The following is a 21,281-nucleotide window of genomic DNA, read 5'->3' as shown; positions in this document are numbered from 1 at the left end:
TTTTCTGCTCATCTTTTTTTTGTATAGTCTGATTTGCTGTGAATGCCCCACAGACTTATCATTAGCAATACATTACACAAATGAAGAAGCTTAATCTGATTTTAAATAATTCTTAACTGCCACATTAAGTTAGCTGGTTGCACCCTATCAGTGATATCCCTTTATTCTGCCTATCCACCTCATTCACTTTTTTACACTACAGATAACTAATTTATTTTTTGAAGATAGACACAAAATGCTGGAGTAACTCAGCGGGACAGGCAGCATCTCTGGAGAGAAGGAATGGGTGACATTTTGGGTCGAGACCCTTCTTCATTTTTTCTTTCCCAGTTTTGAAGAAGGGTTCCAAACCAAAAACCGCTTTCCTTTACACAGATGTTGTCTAACCTGCTGAGAATTTCCAACATTTTCTATTTTTATTTCAGATTTACAGCATTTCTAACGTTTTTATTTTTAGTTACCTGTGAATCTTTGGTATTCTCTACCCAAGAACAATGTGGAGGCTCTGTCACTTCATATATTCAATTGATCATTTTTTTAGGTATTAACATTTTAGAATCAAGGGATACAGGGTCATGAATGAACATGGTCCAGACATTAAAAAGTCATGACCTATTTAATGGCAAAACAGGCAAGAGATTCTGAAAGTGATACTCCTATTTCTACTCTTAATCTTCGTATGTTCTTAAAGCCCGGATAAGATCCATGAATTTCTAGACAATGCACAAAGTAAATAAATGGGCACACTCCAACCGAGTATTATGACCTCTTCTGAGCATCACACATATGGATTTCAAGTCCTCAGAGGGTGACGATATGATCTATAAGAACGGTAACAGGGAAGGGACATTAACTACGCAGTGAGACTAGAAAAATTGTGATTACTCTTCTTGGAGCAAGCTTAGGGGAAATCTGATAGACATGTTCAAGATCTTTAAGTGCTTACAGATATGATCAGGGAAACCTTATTCCAGTGACAGAGGGTCAGGATCAAAGGGACACTGCTTTAAGGCAATTGTCAAAGTAAGAAATAGCCAGAGGGAAAACAAAGAAGGACAATTTAACAAACTAGTTGTGATTAGTAATGCATCTGAAATGCACTGAATCAATCATACTTTTCAAAAGGAATTGGTTAAATACTTGGAAAGCGAAAAATTGTTGGACCATGAGGAAACGCAGAGGTGTGAGACTCATTAAACAGCTTTTTCAAGGAGCCATCATGGATAAAGGGGGCCAAATAACTGTTGTCAGTGCTATATCATGCAACAGTTCTGTGGTAAGCACATATGCATGAGGTGAATCAATTTTCCTTTAACATATGTCTTCATTTCTTGTGATTTGACTATTAGTCAATCCAATGCCGAGGATGTTCAATGATTATGCACATCAAACTCGCCTGACCATTTCCTTTTGCAACAAATATGGCTATGCAATTATCCACATCAGTTTGCAGCACAAAATCAGGATTAAAAAAACACATGAAGAGTTTACAAAACCTAGGGACACCAGTAATGGAACATCAAGATCTCTTTCCATACATTGAACATGATACCTTGCATAGGATCCAAAATAATTATTTTGATGCAGAAAATCTGTTTTTACTGCTAAAATAGTGGTACATTTTTTTCACTGATTCTCCCCTTTGAGGCTAAGCAACTAATTCAGATTTGTGAGAAATCGTTCTTCGGTGAACCACATGTTTATAACACCCAATAAAATATCCGTACCAATTAACTGAACCAGTTTAATATTAATTAGATGCCTAGTGTTTGTGATGCCATAGATCCTTTCTTATATTTATTCATGGGATGTGGGTGTAACTAGCAAGACTGGATATTATTATCAATTCCAAATTCTTTCAGTATTTCCATGGTAACACACTATGAATATTGTACAGAATTGGAAAAAAAAGCTTTTAATTAAAAACTTTGACTTTTCTCCTTGACTGTGAATGCCTTCCCTCTTCAGTGGACAATGTTGACTACACTCACTTCTTATGCACACAAATAGGAAATTCCCCACATCCTCGTGTGAGCACTTCCCCTTCAAGGTGCTCCTGTTGTCTTCCACTCTTACCAATGCCCACATCATATTCATAGTACCTTACCAAGCAATTAGAAGACATGTAAGATCTGCTCTTTTACTAACTCCCTTCATAGTATCCAGACATTCCCTTTGGTCTCTCCGTCCTTCACTTCATTCTCTGCAGCTTAACATTTCTTTCGCTCTCACTTTTCCAAGTTCTAATGAAATCATCAATTTCAAATATTATCTATGCTTTTCTCACCACAAAGGCTTCTTGATCTGCTGAGTGTTCCATTGTGTTCTTTTTTTTCCAAATTTCCAGCAATTGCTGTATTTGGATTTTGTGACAAAAACTCTATGTTCTTCATGAATAATGGAGGTGCTTATCATGAGTACAATTTAATGTTTTTATGCAAATCTGTTAAACTTCTTCAGGGTGTATGTTTCTCCTACTTGGGTTATACCCCGTTCCTGCCTTCTCCCCATATCCCGACTCTGCTATTTTAAGAGCCCTATCTAGCTCTCTCTTGAAAGCATCCAGAGAACCTGCCTCCACGGCCCTCTGAGGCAGACAGTTAGATCATAGAAAAGCCATTTAAGACAAAAGAGGAGTAATTTTTTCACACATTATTAACACAGAATCTGAATTTTTATACCATGAGGGCCATGAAGCTGAGTTGCTGAGATCAATAGATTTCTGTATATTAAGGGAATCAAGTAATATGAGGATGATGTGGGAAAATTGAATTGAGGTAGAAGATCATCCATGACAGTGGGGAAAGTGGAGCAGATTACAAACAATGTACTCATTTTCCTATTTCTAATATTCTTTATTGTTTTGTCACATCTGAATTTTTCTACATTCTGTTTCTTTATTTTCTACTTATTTTATTTTAATATCAGAATCCACAAAACATTTTTCCTTAGTGGGAAAAAACTGACCTGCCAAATGTTTTCAGCATTTTCTGTTTTATTCCTCAAAAATTGATGATACACTATTAAAAAAATAACTTAAAGTAAAACCAATTCTTAGAACCAAATGCTCACGTCCAAACTACCCAATGAAAAATCAACAGGTTCAGTCACAAGTAAGCTCTCTTCTTTTAGAGAAATCTATTATATATGCCACAATTCTTTGCACTAGGATCTGGCCGCATATCCTACTGCACAATAAAATGCACACACATCCAAGTGCAGCACACCAAAATCGAGCACACATTAAATATGTGCCATTTCTCATTTCACCTAGCAACTTTCTGCTTCATGTTGCTCATTCCCTATGTAAGACATCACTGGGGGGGGTGGGGGGGGGGGGGGGGGGGGTCGAAGCACTTGTAGATCACATGACTAGACAAATCCAATTATTTGAGATAGCTAGGGTAGAGAATTCGAAAATAAACTAATTGGGCAAGAAAAAGAGATATAAAAGAGTCCACAATAAGAGCAGAAGAGTAATAAACAAAAAGACTGCCAGGCACAAACAGAAAGACCCAAAGTGAAAGACAAAAGTAAGAGAAAAACAGGTTGTATCGGGAAGTCATAAATTTCCAGTTAAAAGTACGATCCACAAATAGTACCAGAAGACTAGTCTGACCTCAGTTTCACAGGTCAAAAGGCCATCTCTTGATATTCTGCCACCACTTTGTCCACCCAACGTAAATGAAGCACTGGTAAACATACACCAGCTCAATGTGAGATCACATCTCATCACTATAGGCAGCTTATGCTGCACACGGAACTCCATGCTGCTAAATAAAGATATCTCAGCCAATATGATAAATTATTTTGTGTTTTCCAAATTTCTTGATTTTTAAAAACACACTTCAATTTAAGCAGGCCAGACAGTTTAAAAAAAAAGAAGATATTTCCTAGAAATAGATCCGTTGTACTTAAATCATAATTTTTGATACCTGTAATTATATAATGCTGTTCCTAAAGGTAGCTCTACGGAACTGGACAGCTCCAACGCACAAGTACTGTAATAAATACTGATGAATTCAATATATCCCGTAAAAAAATAATCTAGCCTTTACCTTACTAAAAGGTTATCTCTACTTCTCAAATTGAGCAAAACAACAATTTCTAACATTCTTGAATGAGATTCTTAATTATATCGGAGGAAAAATGTCTAACACTTTCGCTTTACCGTAAAGAACGGTAAAGCACTAATTAATTCATGAATAATCAACTTATTTTATTTTAAAAGGTTGGGTAAGGGACTAAAACGCCACAATTGTAATTCTCCAGTGGTAGTAGAGATAAAATAAATACATTTAACATTTCGTTGTGTCAATTGGTTACAGATTTTAAAATAACAAGACCTGTATATGTCGTATTTTTCAATTTTAAATTTAGACACACGTTCAGCTTGATAACGATGGCAATTTTCATCCAAAAATGCTGTAATCCACAGCAATTATCACTTCGAGTGCATTTATTAAAATGTTTGCAAAGGTATGTAAACATTACTCATAAGCAAACCAAGAAAATGAAAAAATAATGGAATAAAATATTTGCATATAGTTTAAAACAGAATAGACTAGATACTGCACTGCTTCAACAATATGATCTAGTACAATTATTCTGAGGCCATATGTATTTTTTGCATATTTGTGACATCATGCCCTACTTCGATATGTAATGAATCCTCAACTCCTCTTAATTATAAGTCAATTAATATCATGTAATTTGTACGGTTCATTTTAATTAAAGCTGCTGGAAATTGATTTCGTTCCGCCAATGATACAGTCGACAAAAGGTATTGTGCAATTCATACGGAAAAATAATAATAATTTGGTCAGTCAATATCTACAAGACAGATGTAACGTAGAAGATGCACGCACACACACATAAAACCCCCTTCTTTATATATTTTTTCACTTTGTAAAGGCAACGTTATGGCTACAATCTTTACACATTTCGCAAACTGAATCACTGTTGATGACATACCTCCCAGATAAGCAACTGACTTACATACTAACAAGTCTGATATTTTTTCATGGAACTAGACCCACTGGACATTAGACGTATATGTCACGTATACTTAAAATGAAAAAGAAACACAAAATTATTTACCAGCGCCAGAGCTCTTACAATCTGTGAGCTTGCCAATCGGTTGGTATTTATTAGCTATTCATGTACATGATGTGAAAAAACACACGCGACTTGAAGAATCTTCCTTGCTTTCCCCCTTTCCACTCTATTCGACGACACGATGCACTCGACACTTTCAGCTGGAATGCAATTCAGCTCGCTGCTGTTCAGCAGCTACATTAAATTTGTCGAATTGTAATAGTTTTTTTCATTCACCTCCATTACAACCCTGCAATCGTACAACTCTATCCAGCGGGGTAATCCTGACCACAAGGATTCCAGTGCTGCTTTAACTTGGATAGCATAAAGCCTGATTTTTGCCGCCTTCTTCTGTGGCTTCCATCCTTAGCTCAGGCGATCCGAAGGAATTTAAGGTCTTTACGCTGTAAACCTTTCACAGATCGGATGCATTTCTCGAACAGCCTCCGAAATCTGTTTTCGGTGATGAGCTTTTTGACACAGGTTCTCCCGTTCGGCTCTTTCTAAAACGGCGCACGGTTACACCTAGCGGCGACCCGATGCCTAACAACTCGCTCTGCCATTTTCAAAGATAGTTGCCTTCACCCTTTCTACAGCAATACAGCACGCAAGTTTTATTTTGATACCTTGGACTTCACATATTTAAAAACTATTGTTCAAAATCAGGTCCTAAACTAAATTATCAAATAAATTTTCTCAGAAAATCCATTGTGGATTTGTTCAAATAAGACCGTGAACTCGCGTTTTTAATAAAAGGGGAAATAAAATGGAAGTTTAGTTTAAAAACAATCTTTGGATTATTCCTGGTAGCGTACCATTGACCAGTTAAATCAAGTCAGATTATATAGATCAATAACAATATCTATCTATCTATCTATCTATCTATCTATCTATCTATCTATCTATCTATCTATCTATCTATCTATCTATCTATCTATCTATCTCTATCTGTACCTATCTGTATCTATCTGTAGATATAGTTGCATATATATATATATTATATAAGGGCATGCAATGAATTTTGAGGCAATTAAACAAATTACACATGGGGTAAGAATTTTTATAACTAAATTGATAATTTTCTCCAGAAGGCAAATAGATTTTTAGGTGAGGATTATAAATTTGAAAGTGAAGGATGACAAAGGGATAAATAATCTCACCAACACCTACCACCTATTGATCAGAGTCAATTAACTTGATATTTTTTTACACTTCAATCGGATTTCCCAATGAAATCAGGGGAAAGCAAAATCAAGTGGTTTACGACATTCATAGCTGATCCAAACCCATCAGTTTGCAATTGGGATGGCTAGGTTAAAAACATACCTTTTGTCTCCACAAATCTTAGAGCATATGGGAGCAGGATTAAGACAAATAACAATCAAGGAAGTCTGAAGCAATTTTGGGCTAAAATAGTGAATAATGTACTCTGTTGAATAATGGTAGAGATACTTGAAGTGAATAATTGGCAAATACTTTGATTAATGCTGCATGTGTACCCAAGAAAGATGTGGAAATGTCCTATTGCAGGTAAATTATAAAAAGGGTTTAGAGGAAATACTAATCACTAATATCACTAATCTTTCTTTTATTACTTCATCGATGTGTTTATGAGCCTGAGCTTCCAAGGAAGGTAGTACAAACCAGACACATAGACATGTGTTGAATATAATCATGCAACTGAGAGGCACCCCACTAGTAGTTATAGTTTTGTAAAGTTATTCCCACTATAGTACATAACAGTGCACAGCCAGAAAGGCTAAGCTATTCAAGGACCATCAGCACTCATTTTAATTTTAAAGAGGCTACAATTTTATTTTTAATTTGATTCAATTACAGAGAACATGAAAGGAATTTGGTAGATGTTATACAGGGATGACGTTTCAGAAGATACTTGATAAGTTATCACAGGAAATAAACGGTCTTTGAATTGACAGGATATAAATTGGTGTTTTGCCAAATTAGGCAGCTTGGCAATCTGCAAGAAAGAAACAAAAAGAGACAGCAAGAAGACAAAACAAAGTTAGTAGAGTGTAGAGCTTTGAAGAAAATAAGGATCAATGTAGAAGAATACAAACTGGTACATTTGTGAACAAAGTGTAAGAAACGATATTGTAATAACAAAGTTTGAAAAATAGTGGGAGAATTAGAAATATCTATATAGACAATAGACAATAGGTGCAGGAGTAGGCCATTCGTCCCTTCAAGCCAGCACCGCCATTCAATGTGATCATGGCTGATCATCCCCAATCAGTACTCCGTTTCTGCCTTCTCCCCATATCCCCTGACTCCGCTATCTTTAAGAGCCCTATCTAGCTCTGTCTTGAAAGTATCCAGAGAATTCCACAGACTCACAGCTCTCTGTGAGAAAAAGTGTTTCCTCGTCTCCGCTCTAAATGCCCTTATTCTTAAACTGTGGCCCCTGGTTCTGGACTCCCCCAACATCGGGAACATGTTTCCTGCCTCTTGTGTGTTCAAACCCTTAACAATCGTATATGTTTCAATAAGATTCCCTCTCATCCTTCTAAACTCCAGAGTGTACAAGCCCAGCTGCCCCATTCTCTCAGCATATGACAGTCCCGCCATCCCGGGAATGAACCTTGTAAACCTACGCTGCACTCCCTCAATAGCAAGGAATACAAATATTGAGATCCAAGAGTTATGTATTTTCCCCTTAGACATACAGGTACTAATGAAAGTTTGTACAGATCATGGAATGTTGTTTTATTATTGGAGTGGAGGCCATGTTAATGGATATTTTTACGGCGGATGTTGACAGATTCTTGATTAGTAAGTTCACTAGTTATAGAAGTAGAATTAGGCCGTTCGGCCCATCGAGTCCACTCCACCATTCAATCATAGCTGATCTCTGCCTCCTAATCCCATTTTCCTGCCTTCTCCCCATAACCCTTGACACACGTTCTAATCAAGAATTTGACTATCTTTGCGTTAAACATATCCACTGACTGCCTCCATAGGTCTCTGTGGCAATGAGTTCCACAGATTAACTACCCTCTGACTAAAGATGTTCTTCCTCACCTCCTTTCATAAAGAGTGCCCTTTAATTCTAAGGCTATGGCCTCTGGTCCTAGACTCTCCCACCAGTGGAAGCATCCTTTCCACATCCACTCTATGCCCTTCATTATTCTGTAAGTTTCAATAAGGTCCCCCCCCTCAACCTTCTAAACACCAGCGAGTAGTGGCCCAGTGCTGTCAAACGCTCAACATATGCTAACCCACTCATTCTTGGAATCATGCTTGTAAACCTTCTCTGGAACCTCTCCAGAGCCAGCACATCCTTCCTCAGATATGGGGCCCAAATTTGCTCACAGTACTCCAAATGCGGCCTTATAGAGTCGCAGCATTACATCTCTGTTACATAGAACATAAAAAATAGGTGCAGGAGTAGGCCATTCGGTCGGCCCTTTGAGCCAGAACCGTCATTCAATATGATCATGGCAGATCATCTAAAATCAGTACCTCGTTCCTCCTTTTTCCCCTTATCCCTTGATTCCTTTAGCCATAAGAGCTAAATCTAATTCCCTCTTGAAAACATCCAGTGAATTGGCCTCCACTGTCTTCTGTGGCAGAGAATTCCACAAATTCACAACTCTCTGGGTGAAAACATTTTTCCTCAACTCAGTCCTAAATGGTCTACCCCTTATTCTTATTCTGTGACTCTTGGTTCTGGACTCCCCCAACATCGGGAACATTTTTGCTGCATTTAGACTGTTCAATCCTTTAAGAATTTTCTATGGTTCTATAAGATCCCCACTCATCTTTCGAAATACCTGTGAATACAAGCCCAGTCAACCCATTCTTTCATCATATGTCAGTCCCGTCATCCCGGGAATTAACCTGGTGAACCTACGCTGTACTTCCTCAATAGCAAGAATGTTCTTCCTCAAATTAGGAGACCAAAATTGAACACAATACTCCATGTGCGGTCTCACCAGGGCTCTTTATAATTGCAGTAGGACCTCCTTGCTCCAAAACTCAAATCCTCTCGGATTGAAGGCCAACATGCCATTAGCTTTCGTCACTGCCTGCTGTACCTGCATGCTTACTTTCCGTCACTCGTTTACAAGCACACCCAGGTCTTGTTGCACCTCCCCTTTTCCTAATTTGGCAGCATTCAGATAATAATCTGCCTTCTTGTTCTTGCCACCAAAGTGGATAATCTCACATTTATCCACATTATACTGCATCTGTCATGCATCTGCCCACTCACCCAACCTATCCAAGCCACCCTGCAGCATCATAGCATCCTCCTCGCAGCTCACGCTGCCACCCAAGTGTGTGTCATCCGCAAACATGGAGATGTTACATTTAATTCCTTTGTCTAAATAGTTATATTATTTTTTAAATAAATGGGGTCCCAGCACTGAGCCCAGCACTAGTCACTGCCTGCCATTCTGAAAAGGACCCGTTCCTACTTTTTGCTTCCTGTCTGCCAACCAGTTCTCTATCCATGTCAATACATTACCGCCAATACCATGTGCTCTAATTTTGCACACTAATCTCTTATGTGGGATCTTGTCAAAGGCTTTTTGAAAGTCTGGAAACACCACATCCACTGGCTTTCCCTTATCCATTGTACTTGTCACATCCTCAAACAAAATCCAGAAGATTAGTCAAGCATGCTTTCCCCTTCATAAATCCATGCTGATTTTGACCGATCTTGTCACTGCTTACCAAACGCGCTGCTATTACATCTTTAATAATTGACTCCAGCATCTTCCCCACTACCGATGTTTATATTTCCCTGTTTTCTTTCTCCCTTCTTTCTTAAAAAGTGTGGTTACATTAGCTACCCTCCAGTCCACAGGAACTGATCCTGAGTCTATAGAACATTGGAAAATGATCAGCAATGCATACACGATTTCTAGGGACACCTCCTTTAGTACTCTGGGATGCAGATCATCAGGCCCTGGGGATTTATCTGCCTTCAGTCCCAGCAGTTTAACTTACACCATTTCCTGACTAATGTGGATTTCCTTCAGTTCCTCCTTCCCACTAGATCCTCGGTCCCCAAGTATTTCTGGGAGATTGTTTGTGTTTTCCTTAATGAAGACAGAACCAACGTACTTGTTTAACTGGTGTGCCATTTCCTTGTTTCCCCATTATAAATTCACCTGTTTCTGACTGTAAGGGACCTACATTTGTCTTCACTAATCTTTTCCTCTTCACATATCTATAGAAGCTTTTACAGTCAGTTTTTATATTCCACACAAGCTTTCTTTCATGCTCTATTTCCCCCCTCTTAATTAACCTCTTTGTTGAATTCTAAATTTCTCCCAGTACTCCAATTTGCTGCTTCCTCTGGCCAATTTATATGCCTCTTCCTTGGATTTAACTCTTCCTTGTTTTAGTGGTTATGGAGCAAAGGCAGGAGAATGGGGTTAAGAGGGAAAGATAGATCAGCCATGATTGAATGGCGGAGTAGACCTGATGGGCCGAATGGCCAAATTCTACTCCTAGAACATATGAAACTAGAACAGTATTGTGAAAACTTGCATGGACTGAAATTAGATTGATTTTCCTTCTTTGACGCTGTAATTTATATTCTATGATATACTATACCTTGTGTACCTTCATTTATTTTATCCAAAAATAAAAGGCGCTGTGCCATTACCATAGAGATGCTAATTCAAATGTATTTGACATTGTGATCCAGATGGACAAGTAAAATGAAAGAGGATCATAATTATTCAATAAAACATGTAGTTAAAACAGCTTTCATAGAGTTATAGGGTGATACAACCCAATTTGCCCACACTGACCAACATGTCTCAGCTACACTGGCCCCACCTGGCACATTCCCCCACTACCCTTTGTGTGAAAAGGTTACTCCTCAAATTCATATTAAATCCTTTTCTCTTCACCTTAAACCTATGTCCTCTGGGCTTCGATTCACCAACTCAGGGCGAGAGTTTTGTGCATCTACCCGATCTATTCCTCTCATGATTTTGTACACCTCTGTAAGATCACCCCTCATCCTCCTGCGCTCCAAGGAATAGAGTCCCAGCCTACTCAACCTCTCCCTATAGCTCAGACCCTCTAGTCCTGGCAACACCTTTCCTATAACATGGTGGCCCAGAACTGACCACAATACTCTAAATGCGGCCTCACTAACGTCTTATATAACTGCAACATGACCTCCCAACTTCTATACTCAATACTCCGACTGGTGTAGGCCAATTTGCCAATAGCCTTTTTGACCACCTGCCACTCCACCTTCAAGGAATCATGCACCTGCACTCCTAGATCCCACTGCTTTGCTATACTGCACAGAGCCCTAATATTCACTGTGTAGGTCCTGCCCATGTTAGACTTCCCAAAATGCAACAGCTCACATTTCTCTGTATTAAATTCAATTAAGATGCATTACAAAGTACACAATTAAAACAACATATGGACACTTGCCAGACACCATCCATGGCCCACAATAGCTGCAAGAAATCTCCACAAATCTACCCTCATCTATCCAAATCTGTATTCAAGTGGTAAGGTCTAAATGGCAATTCAACCACAGGCAGCTTAGCACTGAAGCCATACCTCAGAAAGACTTTCATTGAAGGCAAAGGTGCTGGCAGAGTTTTGGCTCTATCAATGGGGCAAGGATTTTTGCAGATTTACAGAGACATTTAAAAACTAATAAAACTGAAGAAAATTATTATTCAAAAATTAAAATAGTAAAATAATATCTCAATAATAGTAAGAATGGATTAAATCTGTTAAATTAAAAATAACCAATAAATAGTGCTATTTTTCCTTTGTCAAAAAAAATCTGCAGACTTGGAATTCCCACTTAAATCAGTGTTGTCTCCAATCCTGCACCATTTCAGGACAAGACTTGTGTAATGTTATTATGTTTTTGTGCTGGTATGTTGTTCCCTTTCTCTTTTAAGAATATTATCTCTGAGACTGGGTGAGTTTTTAAATGTCTCGGTAAATCTGGGTAAAGTGTGAGTATGCTGCATTTGAGGTGTGGTAATATATCAAGCAGCCATTAGTTCCAATGTGCTCCTTGATGACTGTGTATAATTAAACACAAATATAAGGACTGAAAGAAATAACTAGCTTTCACCATTGGAACAATGAGTGGGGAAGCGGATGCGGTATTATGTCACTCTATATGTTGGGACTCTGCATTTGACAACTCATACATAGAAATAGCCTAATGGCTGAATGCAACTACTATCCCCCATGAAATATATGAAAATTATTCCAATATAGAATGACAGAGATGACTAGATGTGTAAGCAATGTTACAACTTTAGTTAGTTTATGAAAATAAGTGTACGGGAGAATAATTTAACTGAAGCATATTATAAATTAGAATTAAAGGTCACTTGGAAAGAAATGTCTGTTGCCTGGCTGATTCAATCCTGCTCAAAATAAGTTGCAGCCATTATCATAAAAGCTGAAAGTGCTTTAAATGCTCAACAGGTTAGGATGCATCTGTGTAAGAGAAACAGAGATAATATTTCAAATTTAAGATCCTGAACCAGAACTCTGATGTAAGGTTGACAAAGGGCTTAAAATGTTAATTCTGCTTTTCTTCTCAGCCTTCCCTGCTGGATATTTCCAACATTCTCTGCAACGTCTACAATATTTTGATTTGTAGTCACTACCAGACTGATAATAAACAATTGTTCTTTGCAGTAAATCTTCAAGCCAAATAATAAATAAGTTGTTAAATTATGGACACAATATATCAGTGGAATAAATTCTCAGTTCTCCTTGTGTACGATCATCTATTTTTATTTTTACCTAATACTTCCCATAAATGGGAACATTTTGTTCCATTTCTGCTAGTGATATGGGAATAAAATCCATAATGTCAATGTCAAAAAAAGAGGATCGGATGCAAATTCAATATTAAATCCCAAGTTTTGTGCAATTGCCATTTTGGGGACATGGAAATGTTTTGTAAAATCTAATGATTCATTTGTGGTTATTCATCTCCCTCTAGAGGTTAAACAAAGTTGGAAGGAGTCTCCAACAACCTGTACATGATCCTTTCATTAGAAAACTTTCTAATTTCTTACATCTAACTTTATAGTGATTGTTTATGGAACGATGAGTACTAAAGAGAAAACAAAAATTCCTTTCATATTAACTTACGACATTCAGTAGAATTACAAGGCAAAATATTCCAAAGTTTACTGAACCTACAAATATTGCATTGACTACAATAAAGAAATCTTAAAAATAAATATTGTCCCAAATGATTTGAAAGAAACTTATGAAAGGAATTATCATGAGTATATAAATCCCAAAATGAGTTTAAAATAATGTAATTATGATACATTATCTCTACGCACATATTAGGTTTACCTAAAAATCTCATCGACAAAACATATCAACAATGGGATAGACTGGGGATTAGGAAAGTAGGGGATATGTATGAATTGGGCAAACTGTTATCATTTCAACATTTAAAATTAAAATTTAAACTGAAGGATAATCAATATTTTAAATATATACAGATATGTGACTTTATGAAGAAATATACACATAGATTTCAAACTATATTTTTAGACCCTTTAGAAGAAGCAATGAATATTAAGGCTGATTCACAAAAACTAATATCATACTTTTATAATAATATATTAAATAGAGAATTACCCTCAACAGAAGCACTAAGAGAAGATTGGGAACATGAGCTAATGATAAAGATCTCGAAGGATAGATGGGAAAAGTATCTGATGAACACACATAATTGTTCTATTAATGCAAGACATAATTTAATTCAATTCAAATTATTACATAGACTATATTATTCAAAAACGAGGTTGAATAAATTTTATCCAAACGTCTCTCCCAGATGCGATAAATGTTTGTTTCAAAACGTTAATATAACACATTCATTTGTAGGATGTAAAAAGTTGAATAAATTTTGGAGCGATATATTTGATATATTTACAAAGCTTTTCAACTCAAGAATAGAACCTAAAACGGAATGGATTATATTTGGAATAATAGTAGAAGATATCAATTTAAATAAAGACCAAAACTTTTTTTTAAATTATGGGTTAATAATTGGAAAGAAATTGATACTTAAATTTTGGAAAAATACAACCATACCAACTGTTAAAATGTGGATTAGGAATATGATGGACATAGCACGCCTTGAAGAAATGAGACTCCGACTAATAGATAAATATGACCAATTCTTAAGGAGTTGGTCTCCTTTAATCGACTTTTTGGAATCATGTGATGCAGCGGTACCGTAAAGATTGCTGATTTCAGTTCATGCCGCGGATAGATCTACATCTCCAAATAAAGATTTGAAAATTTCTCTTTTAAGGGGCCTTCTCTCCTATTTCTACTTTCCACTTTTTCTTTTTTTTTTTTATATACACACTTCACGTTTTTCTATTCTCTACCATCTATTTTTCCTCTTTTTCCCCTTTCTATTGTTTTCTTTTTCTTGTCTTGCTTACTATCTTCTCAAAACATAAAACTAGAGGTTGTACATAGAATGGATTACGGTATGACATAGTTGGCACCTAAAATTAGGTTCCACTGTACTGTTTTGTACTGTATTAACTTCTAATAAAATAAACAAAAACAAAAAAACATTAAAAAAAAAGTTTACCTAAAAATAAAAATGAAAGAAGAGACTGCAGATACTGGAATCTGGAACAACAAACAATCTGCTGAAAGATCTCAGCGAGTCGAGCAGAACAGCATACAATTTGCTGCTCCAATTGTGTACCGCCAGCAGATTGTTTGTTATCTTAAAATAAGCTTCCTCTTCATTCAGAAGAAGAATTTAAGATGATTTAATTAAAAATAAAACGTGCGAATATTTCCAATAATGTGCAACATATTTCCAATAATGTGCAACAGATGGATAAGGTTTTTGAGCTTAAGACAACATAGTGAGTTAAGCGTTCAAAAGGGAACTGCAGATGCTGTAATATCGAAGGTACACAAAATTGCTGGGAAAACTCAGCGGGTGCAGCAGCATCTATGGAGCGAAGGAAATAGGCGACGTTTCGGGCCGAAACCCTTCTTTTGTACGGCACCGAAAGAGTTAACACACCCCCACCCCCACACACTGCCCGCTCCCGGCGTTTAGCATTGAATTCAATGCTAAACGCCGGGAGCGGGCAGTGTGTGGGGGTGGGGGTGTGTTAACTCGTTCGGTGCCGTACAAAATAAGGGTTTCGGCCCGAAACGTCGCCTATTTCCTTCGCTCCATAGATGCTGCTGCACCCGCTGAGTTTCCCCAGCAATTTTGTATAGTGAGTTAAGCTGTTGATTATGCCACCTATCACCACAGAATAATTGCATATTTGCTTCTTATAAAGTATAAAGGTGATATGATGTTCAATTTAGTTGTGGCCAGTAGGTTTTTCTTTTGCATAATCTTGTTTTTCAAAGTTTCTATGTCATTAAAAGGGAAAACATATTATTTTTATCATTAATTGCCATTTCTTGGAGACTAAACCAAGAATGAGGATGCACTATAAAACAAGCTTTAAGAGTATTGGCATAATTGAAGAATAACATTCATCTTTAATGTCAAGCTGTTACCAACCTGCAAGAGAGAATTTAATTGTTCCACTTTGGTATATATAACAATAAAATGCTCTTGACTAGGGTGGATTTGACAACCATAAAAGAAAAACAAGTAGTTATGTATATTTGCCTTCAGTTCTCATGGAGGTACCTAATTTTGGTCAAGTGACAATACAAATTATCAACCGATCTCTATCACAGAACAATATTATGAGGACAATGGCAGTAATCTTGAAGAGAGAAAAGTACATTTTAAGATAGATGTACAAAAAAATATTGATATATTTGTGCTCTTTTAGAACTCTAGGCAACCTAGCATTGAAAGAGAGCAGGTTCGGGGCTACGTGACATACCTAAGGCCACTGCTGAAAGAAACAAGTACCTGTATCTGACTCTCTGCAAAAATATTCATATCCACGGCACTTCAAGTGACACACCTCTTATTCATGGAATAGCTGTCTTTCAGTATTGGGTTAATTTTAAATAGAAAATCAGATGCAAAGTTTTGATGATCTTATAAATCAATGTGGTAATATTTTCTACTTTTCAAAGATGCAACACATACTCCATGACTCCCAGGAAAGTGAGCAGAAGTATCGAAGAATCTTCCTCAAATGTGAGGCAATTACCTAGGAGATAACAGCTCTACTACGATTTGTCTTCTGAATCCAAAGCCTTCAAATAAACCTCACATCCAAATATGGGTGGTGGGAATATGGGAACATGTGCTCCCATGCAAGCTAGCAGAATAGCTGGCAATATTACTTGTGATTCATTATTTTTGCTTGGATTTCCTATATAAATGAATGAAAATAGTTTGTGTTGATCAGAATACCAAAGATTGTTGACATTAATTTCCAACCAATGTTTTGGCCTGCTTGGATTTTTGATTTTGTCATTTTGAGAGCAAATTGGTTTCTAAATGTTGTTGACAGAGAGATGCCTTCCACACACTAACAGGGTTCACTTTATTACCAATTTTATTTATGCTGTCATTCATTAAATGACAAAACAACAGTCAAGAGTGTTCCATGTCATATGTACTGGGCATGGAACAATGCAATTCTTACTTGCAGTAGCCTTACAGCCTTAACACAGTAACACAACAAATAAATATTCAATAATCAATCATACAATAAATTAATAATCAGTTATGCTCATAACCGATACATAACAAGGCAATAATAAGATGAAGATTTGCTAGATTATATTAATAAAATTCAACTGCTTTCTTTCATTGATTTGTATTCTCCTTTTATACTACATATTCAATACTGCTGACAATCCGTTGCAAATCCAGCACATGCACGAGTCTCATTTCCAACTTCACAGGGGGTGTGGCAAACATGAAATTTGATTCTGGATTATTTTGTCTATCAACACGGGTAAAGGAAATGGAATTCAAATTACGTAATGTGCAGAATCTGATGAAACATTCATTTCAATTCTGCAAAATTACTGCTTGAATTATTGTGTATTTCTTGAATTTTGTGTTGTCATGTTAGAATGCCAGAAATTGCATTATTTTGCTTTTCAGTCCTTGGATCGAGTGACTCCTTGTCTTGCCCAAGGCTGCGATCAGTTCAGCAAGGACCAGCAGGGGCACAATATTCCTTGCTGACAGGATGACCACACCTGCTAATGAGACCAAGTGAAAATAATTGGAGTATTTCCCTCACTCCTGGATTCTGTACTACAAGTGTTTTAATTATCTCAGCAGACCAGGGAAGGTGACACAGTGGAACATTCACCAGCAACTGATGCATGTTTGTTTCCATTTTTTCAGATTAATGTTGGCACATCATTCGACACCCAATTGGCCTTACTATATACCATCCCATTCAGTCTAAGCATTCACTCACATCCTCATCATATCTTTGTTTAACTTCATGTTATGGCATTGCTATAACAATCTTCTCAACATCACTGTATACAAATGTTTGCCATCCATCAATGCAACATCTGCCATTACTTAACTTCATTGATATCTTCCTTCCATGCTTGCACATGGGAATACATAAAACCAGTAAAATATTGAGCAAAGAAGATAGACTATAGAAAGAAAGATGCTGAGTAACTCAGTGGGTCGGGCAGCATGTCTGGAGAAAATGGATAGGGGATATTTCAGGTTGTGATCCTTCCTCGATTATAGAATGAACACCTCTCATATGGAGAGGTCACAAAATAACCAGCCTGCTAGAATGAACGTTTTAAAATCTTAACAACAGAGGGGAGTTAGTTGTGGTTTATTGGGAAATATAATTAAAGACTTAATGGTGGACTGTGAACAGCGAGCATTAAAATAAATAATGCATCATTTTTTAAAATAACCTTTAATGTACAAAAACGAAAAACCATTTATCTGTGGTTGACAAGAGAAATTAAGTATAGTATTAAATCAAAAGAAAATGATTATGAAATTACTATAAATAGCAGTAGGCCTGAGAATTGGGAACAGTTTAGAACTCAATAAAGGTGGATAGAGATATTGTTTTAAAAAAAGACAAATGAAAATATGAGAAAGATTGGCAAGAAACATTGAAAACAGACTATGAGCTTCTTTGGCTATGTAAAAAGGAAAGTAATAGCAAAGGCAAATATTAGTTCCCTAAGGAGAGATTGGAGAATTTATTATGGAGAATAAGGAAACGACAGAAGGTTGGCACAAGTACTTTGTGCCAACCTTCATGGAAGACATAAAATAAATGTCACATGTCAAGACCTAAGGGTTAAATGAGAATAGAACAGAAGGAAGGAAGTATTAATGTAGTAGTCAACTATACCTGAAGGGTTCCAACCCAAAACATCACTTATTCCTTTTCTCCAGAGATGCTGCCTGACCACTGAGTTACTCCAGCATTTTGTCTATCTTTAGTGTACCTGAACTAACTTATTTTCACTGTCTTTCTGTTCTGATGATGCATCTAAGACCTAAAACATTAGCCATATCTCTTTCCATAGATTCTGCCTAACCTGCTGAGTTCTTTCCAGCACTTTCTATTTTCATTTCAGACTTCCTTTTATTAATTTTCAAGGTCAATACCACTCAGAACAAAGTAGCCCACTTGATTGGTACATTATCTGCCAACATTTATTGGTGCACCATGGCTGCAATATGCATCATCCACAAAATGCATCACTGTCATTCATCTTGGCAAGACTAATAGACCTCTACTAAAAAGAAAGACAATGGTTGTAGGTGCATGGGTACATTAGCATCTGCAAGTTTCCCTCCAACCTGCACATTATTCTGACTTAGAAATGAATTTTCATGGTTCCTTCATGGTTCTAAATATTGGAACTCCCATCCTTGTGGTGTACCTTAACCTGAAGTATTGCAGCAGTTTAAGGAAGCGACACACCGTCAGATCCAAGGGTGATAAAGTTAGTCAGTAAATATAACATTTTAAGTACATCTTGTTACATGTTAGCAGACCGTGGCGGGACAGCACCTTATTGGCTGGGGGTTGGCCAGCTTGAGGCGGGCGGTAGCTGTCCAGTGAGATCCGAAAATGCCTCCCACCGTTGGGAGCAATCCCTGGCGCCTCACTTTACGCCAATCTAGCGATGACTTATAACCGGTAACTGTTGCTCCCCGTGTTGTGTCGATGCCGCAGGCGAAGCTGGAGTGTCCTCTCCAGGTTGTAGGTGTAGGTTTGCAGGTGATGTATGGTCGGATGCAAGTCTGGGCAATGTCATATGGAGGACAGGCTGTTATCCAAGCAGCACATCCCCCCTCTCCACGTCGCTGATCGATCCAAAGGAACAGCAAGGCCGTTACAGTTTGGCACCAGCGCCGTCGCAGGAGCTGCCAGAGCGAGGAAGTAGACAACGACGAACTGCCTTAGGGGCTCCGAGTCCGGATTTTCTTGAGGTTTACTCCTGGAGCCTTTTCCATGACTGGATATGGCCACAAGGCAGTGGAGGTTTTAAATCAGAGTTTTCCCTCGCCTAGATGGACTGCTTTCCCAGGCTGATGAGCCCCATCTGCCCGAGACTCATGGGGGCGGAAGCGTCTACCTTCCCGTGCAGGTCGATAGCACCTGCCCACATTTTCCAGTAAATATTACATTTTCCAGGAAACCCCGGTGTCCTGTATATGAAAATAAGATAAACAAAAGTGTCCTTTCCCAGCTGTACAGCTGGAGGTATGCAAAGCACTGCCAGAAACTAACTATTCCTAAGATTCTGATATCATGGCCCTCCATGAACCCTGATTCAATCAGCACCAATAGGCACTTCCTTTCCTCTCCATGTTTCTTTGCATTGTAAACACTGAAGATACTGTCTACTTCCCACACAGTTTTAACGATGCCCAATATTAATTTATACACGTGGGAGGGGAGGAAACTCAGCTGATCACATGCAGGCCAAAGATGGGTTAGTTCACTTAATATGACTTTCCAGGTCTTGCAGCATTTCAAAGTGCCATATGTCTTCCACTATTTCAGGTAGGGCCTTCCACACCCCATCTCTCTCAGTAATAATGTTCTTCCTCATCGACCACCTAACTCTTCCATCATTGATTGAAGTCTGTGCGTCATGATCATTGTCATTCACTATAACTGGACACACGAAGAATCATTTTGTGGAGAGTCCAATGGAATGCATCCTCTCAATCTCCTGCACTAAAAATTATACTCACAACCATCCAGTATATCACTCATTTGAAGTGCATCATAAACAGCCTTTGGACATCTACCTTATGCAATCACATCTACTGTGTAATGTTATGGTGAGAATTTCATAGAGTGCTTTAGTTTTAGTCTAACGAGTGTTGTAAAGAGTTCTGGAAAAATGCATCTACACTTACATTATATGCATCAGCCACTTCTAATCCTTATATCCTGATGAAGTGGCTTTGCCCTGAAAATATTACTCCGTTTATCTTTCTGGAGAGCCCCTTGACCTTTTGAGTGTTTCCATCATTTCCTGTACTTAAATCCTTATCACATTGTTTTCAAGGTTTGTGGACATTTAGTCCATCAGTTTCTCCATAGATTTTCAGCAATTGACAAGTTTTTGAGTTCCATTGTTTTGTTTGGCACTCATAACTCTTCCTCCTGCCCACTAACAGAAATGCTTACATTCCTCCAGACCCAGCTCAATTTATGACCAGTCCAATGAGATCTACAAAAAACAAAAATTGAGTTAATATTTCACATCTGAAACCTCTCTTAGTATGGGCCTCACCAGTTGAATGGTTCCAGTATTTTCTATTTATTTCAGATTTATACCTAGAGTTTTATTTATTTTCAATATCTTCCTTTAGTGTGTAACGCACTTCCTTACCAATCATTACCTGTAAACTTCTTAATCATGCTCTAACTATTTAAGTTTAAAATATCAATTCATTATGTAATCTCAAAAAAACAAGGAACCTGGGTAGGAGCTCTGCAGACATCTCTCTGCAAACTGCCCATTTGAAAAAACTCAACAATGATTTCTTTATTCCCTTTGCTATCTCTATCCTTATGTTATATCCTCAAAGTTCAACCAATAAATTGTTCACCGACTAAAATCATAGCGATTATTTTTGATTAATATAGTCATTCAGAATGTTTTCTAATAATTTGCCCACCACCAAAGTTAGGGTATTTTAGCATGGAAAGGCCCTTTGGCCCATGCCAACAATCGATCTCCTATTC

At 37.5% G+C, this 21,281-nt stretch overlaps 1 protein-coding gene across 5 annotated transcripts in view; it reads right to left on the bottom strand.

The window, feature by feature from the left end:
- nlgn1 (neuroligin 1) overlaps positions 1 to 21,281 on the bottom strand; it is a 397,825-nt gene that overhangs the window by 363,950 nt on the left and 12,594 nt on the right. For 3 of the 5 annotated variants that reach the window (XM_033031262.1, XM_033031265.1, XM_033031266.1), the window contains exon 1: positions 5,101 to 5,575. The exons of 1 other annotated variant lie outside the window; for it this stretch is intronic. The gene's annotated coding sequence lies outside the window, so the exon portion shown is untranslated. Of the gene's footprint in view, positions 1 to 5,100; positions 5,576 to 21,281 lie in introns of those variants that run through there. One more of the 5 variants, XM_033031263.1, reaches the window with a different exon arrangement.

Source organism: Amblyraja radiata, chromosome 13 (assembly GCF_010909765.2).
Source record: "Amblyraja radiata isolate CabotCenter1 chromosome 13, sAmbRad1.1.pri, whole genome shotgun sequence".
Classification (NCBI taxonomy): domain Eukaryota; kingdom Metazoa; phylum Chordata; class Chondrichthyes; order Rajiformes; family Rajidae; genus Amblyraja; species Amblyraja radiata.
Note: the sequence above shows the minus strand (reverse complement) of the source record. Positions and strands in the feature narration are given on the sequence as shown.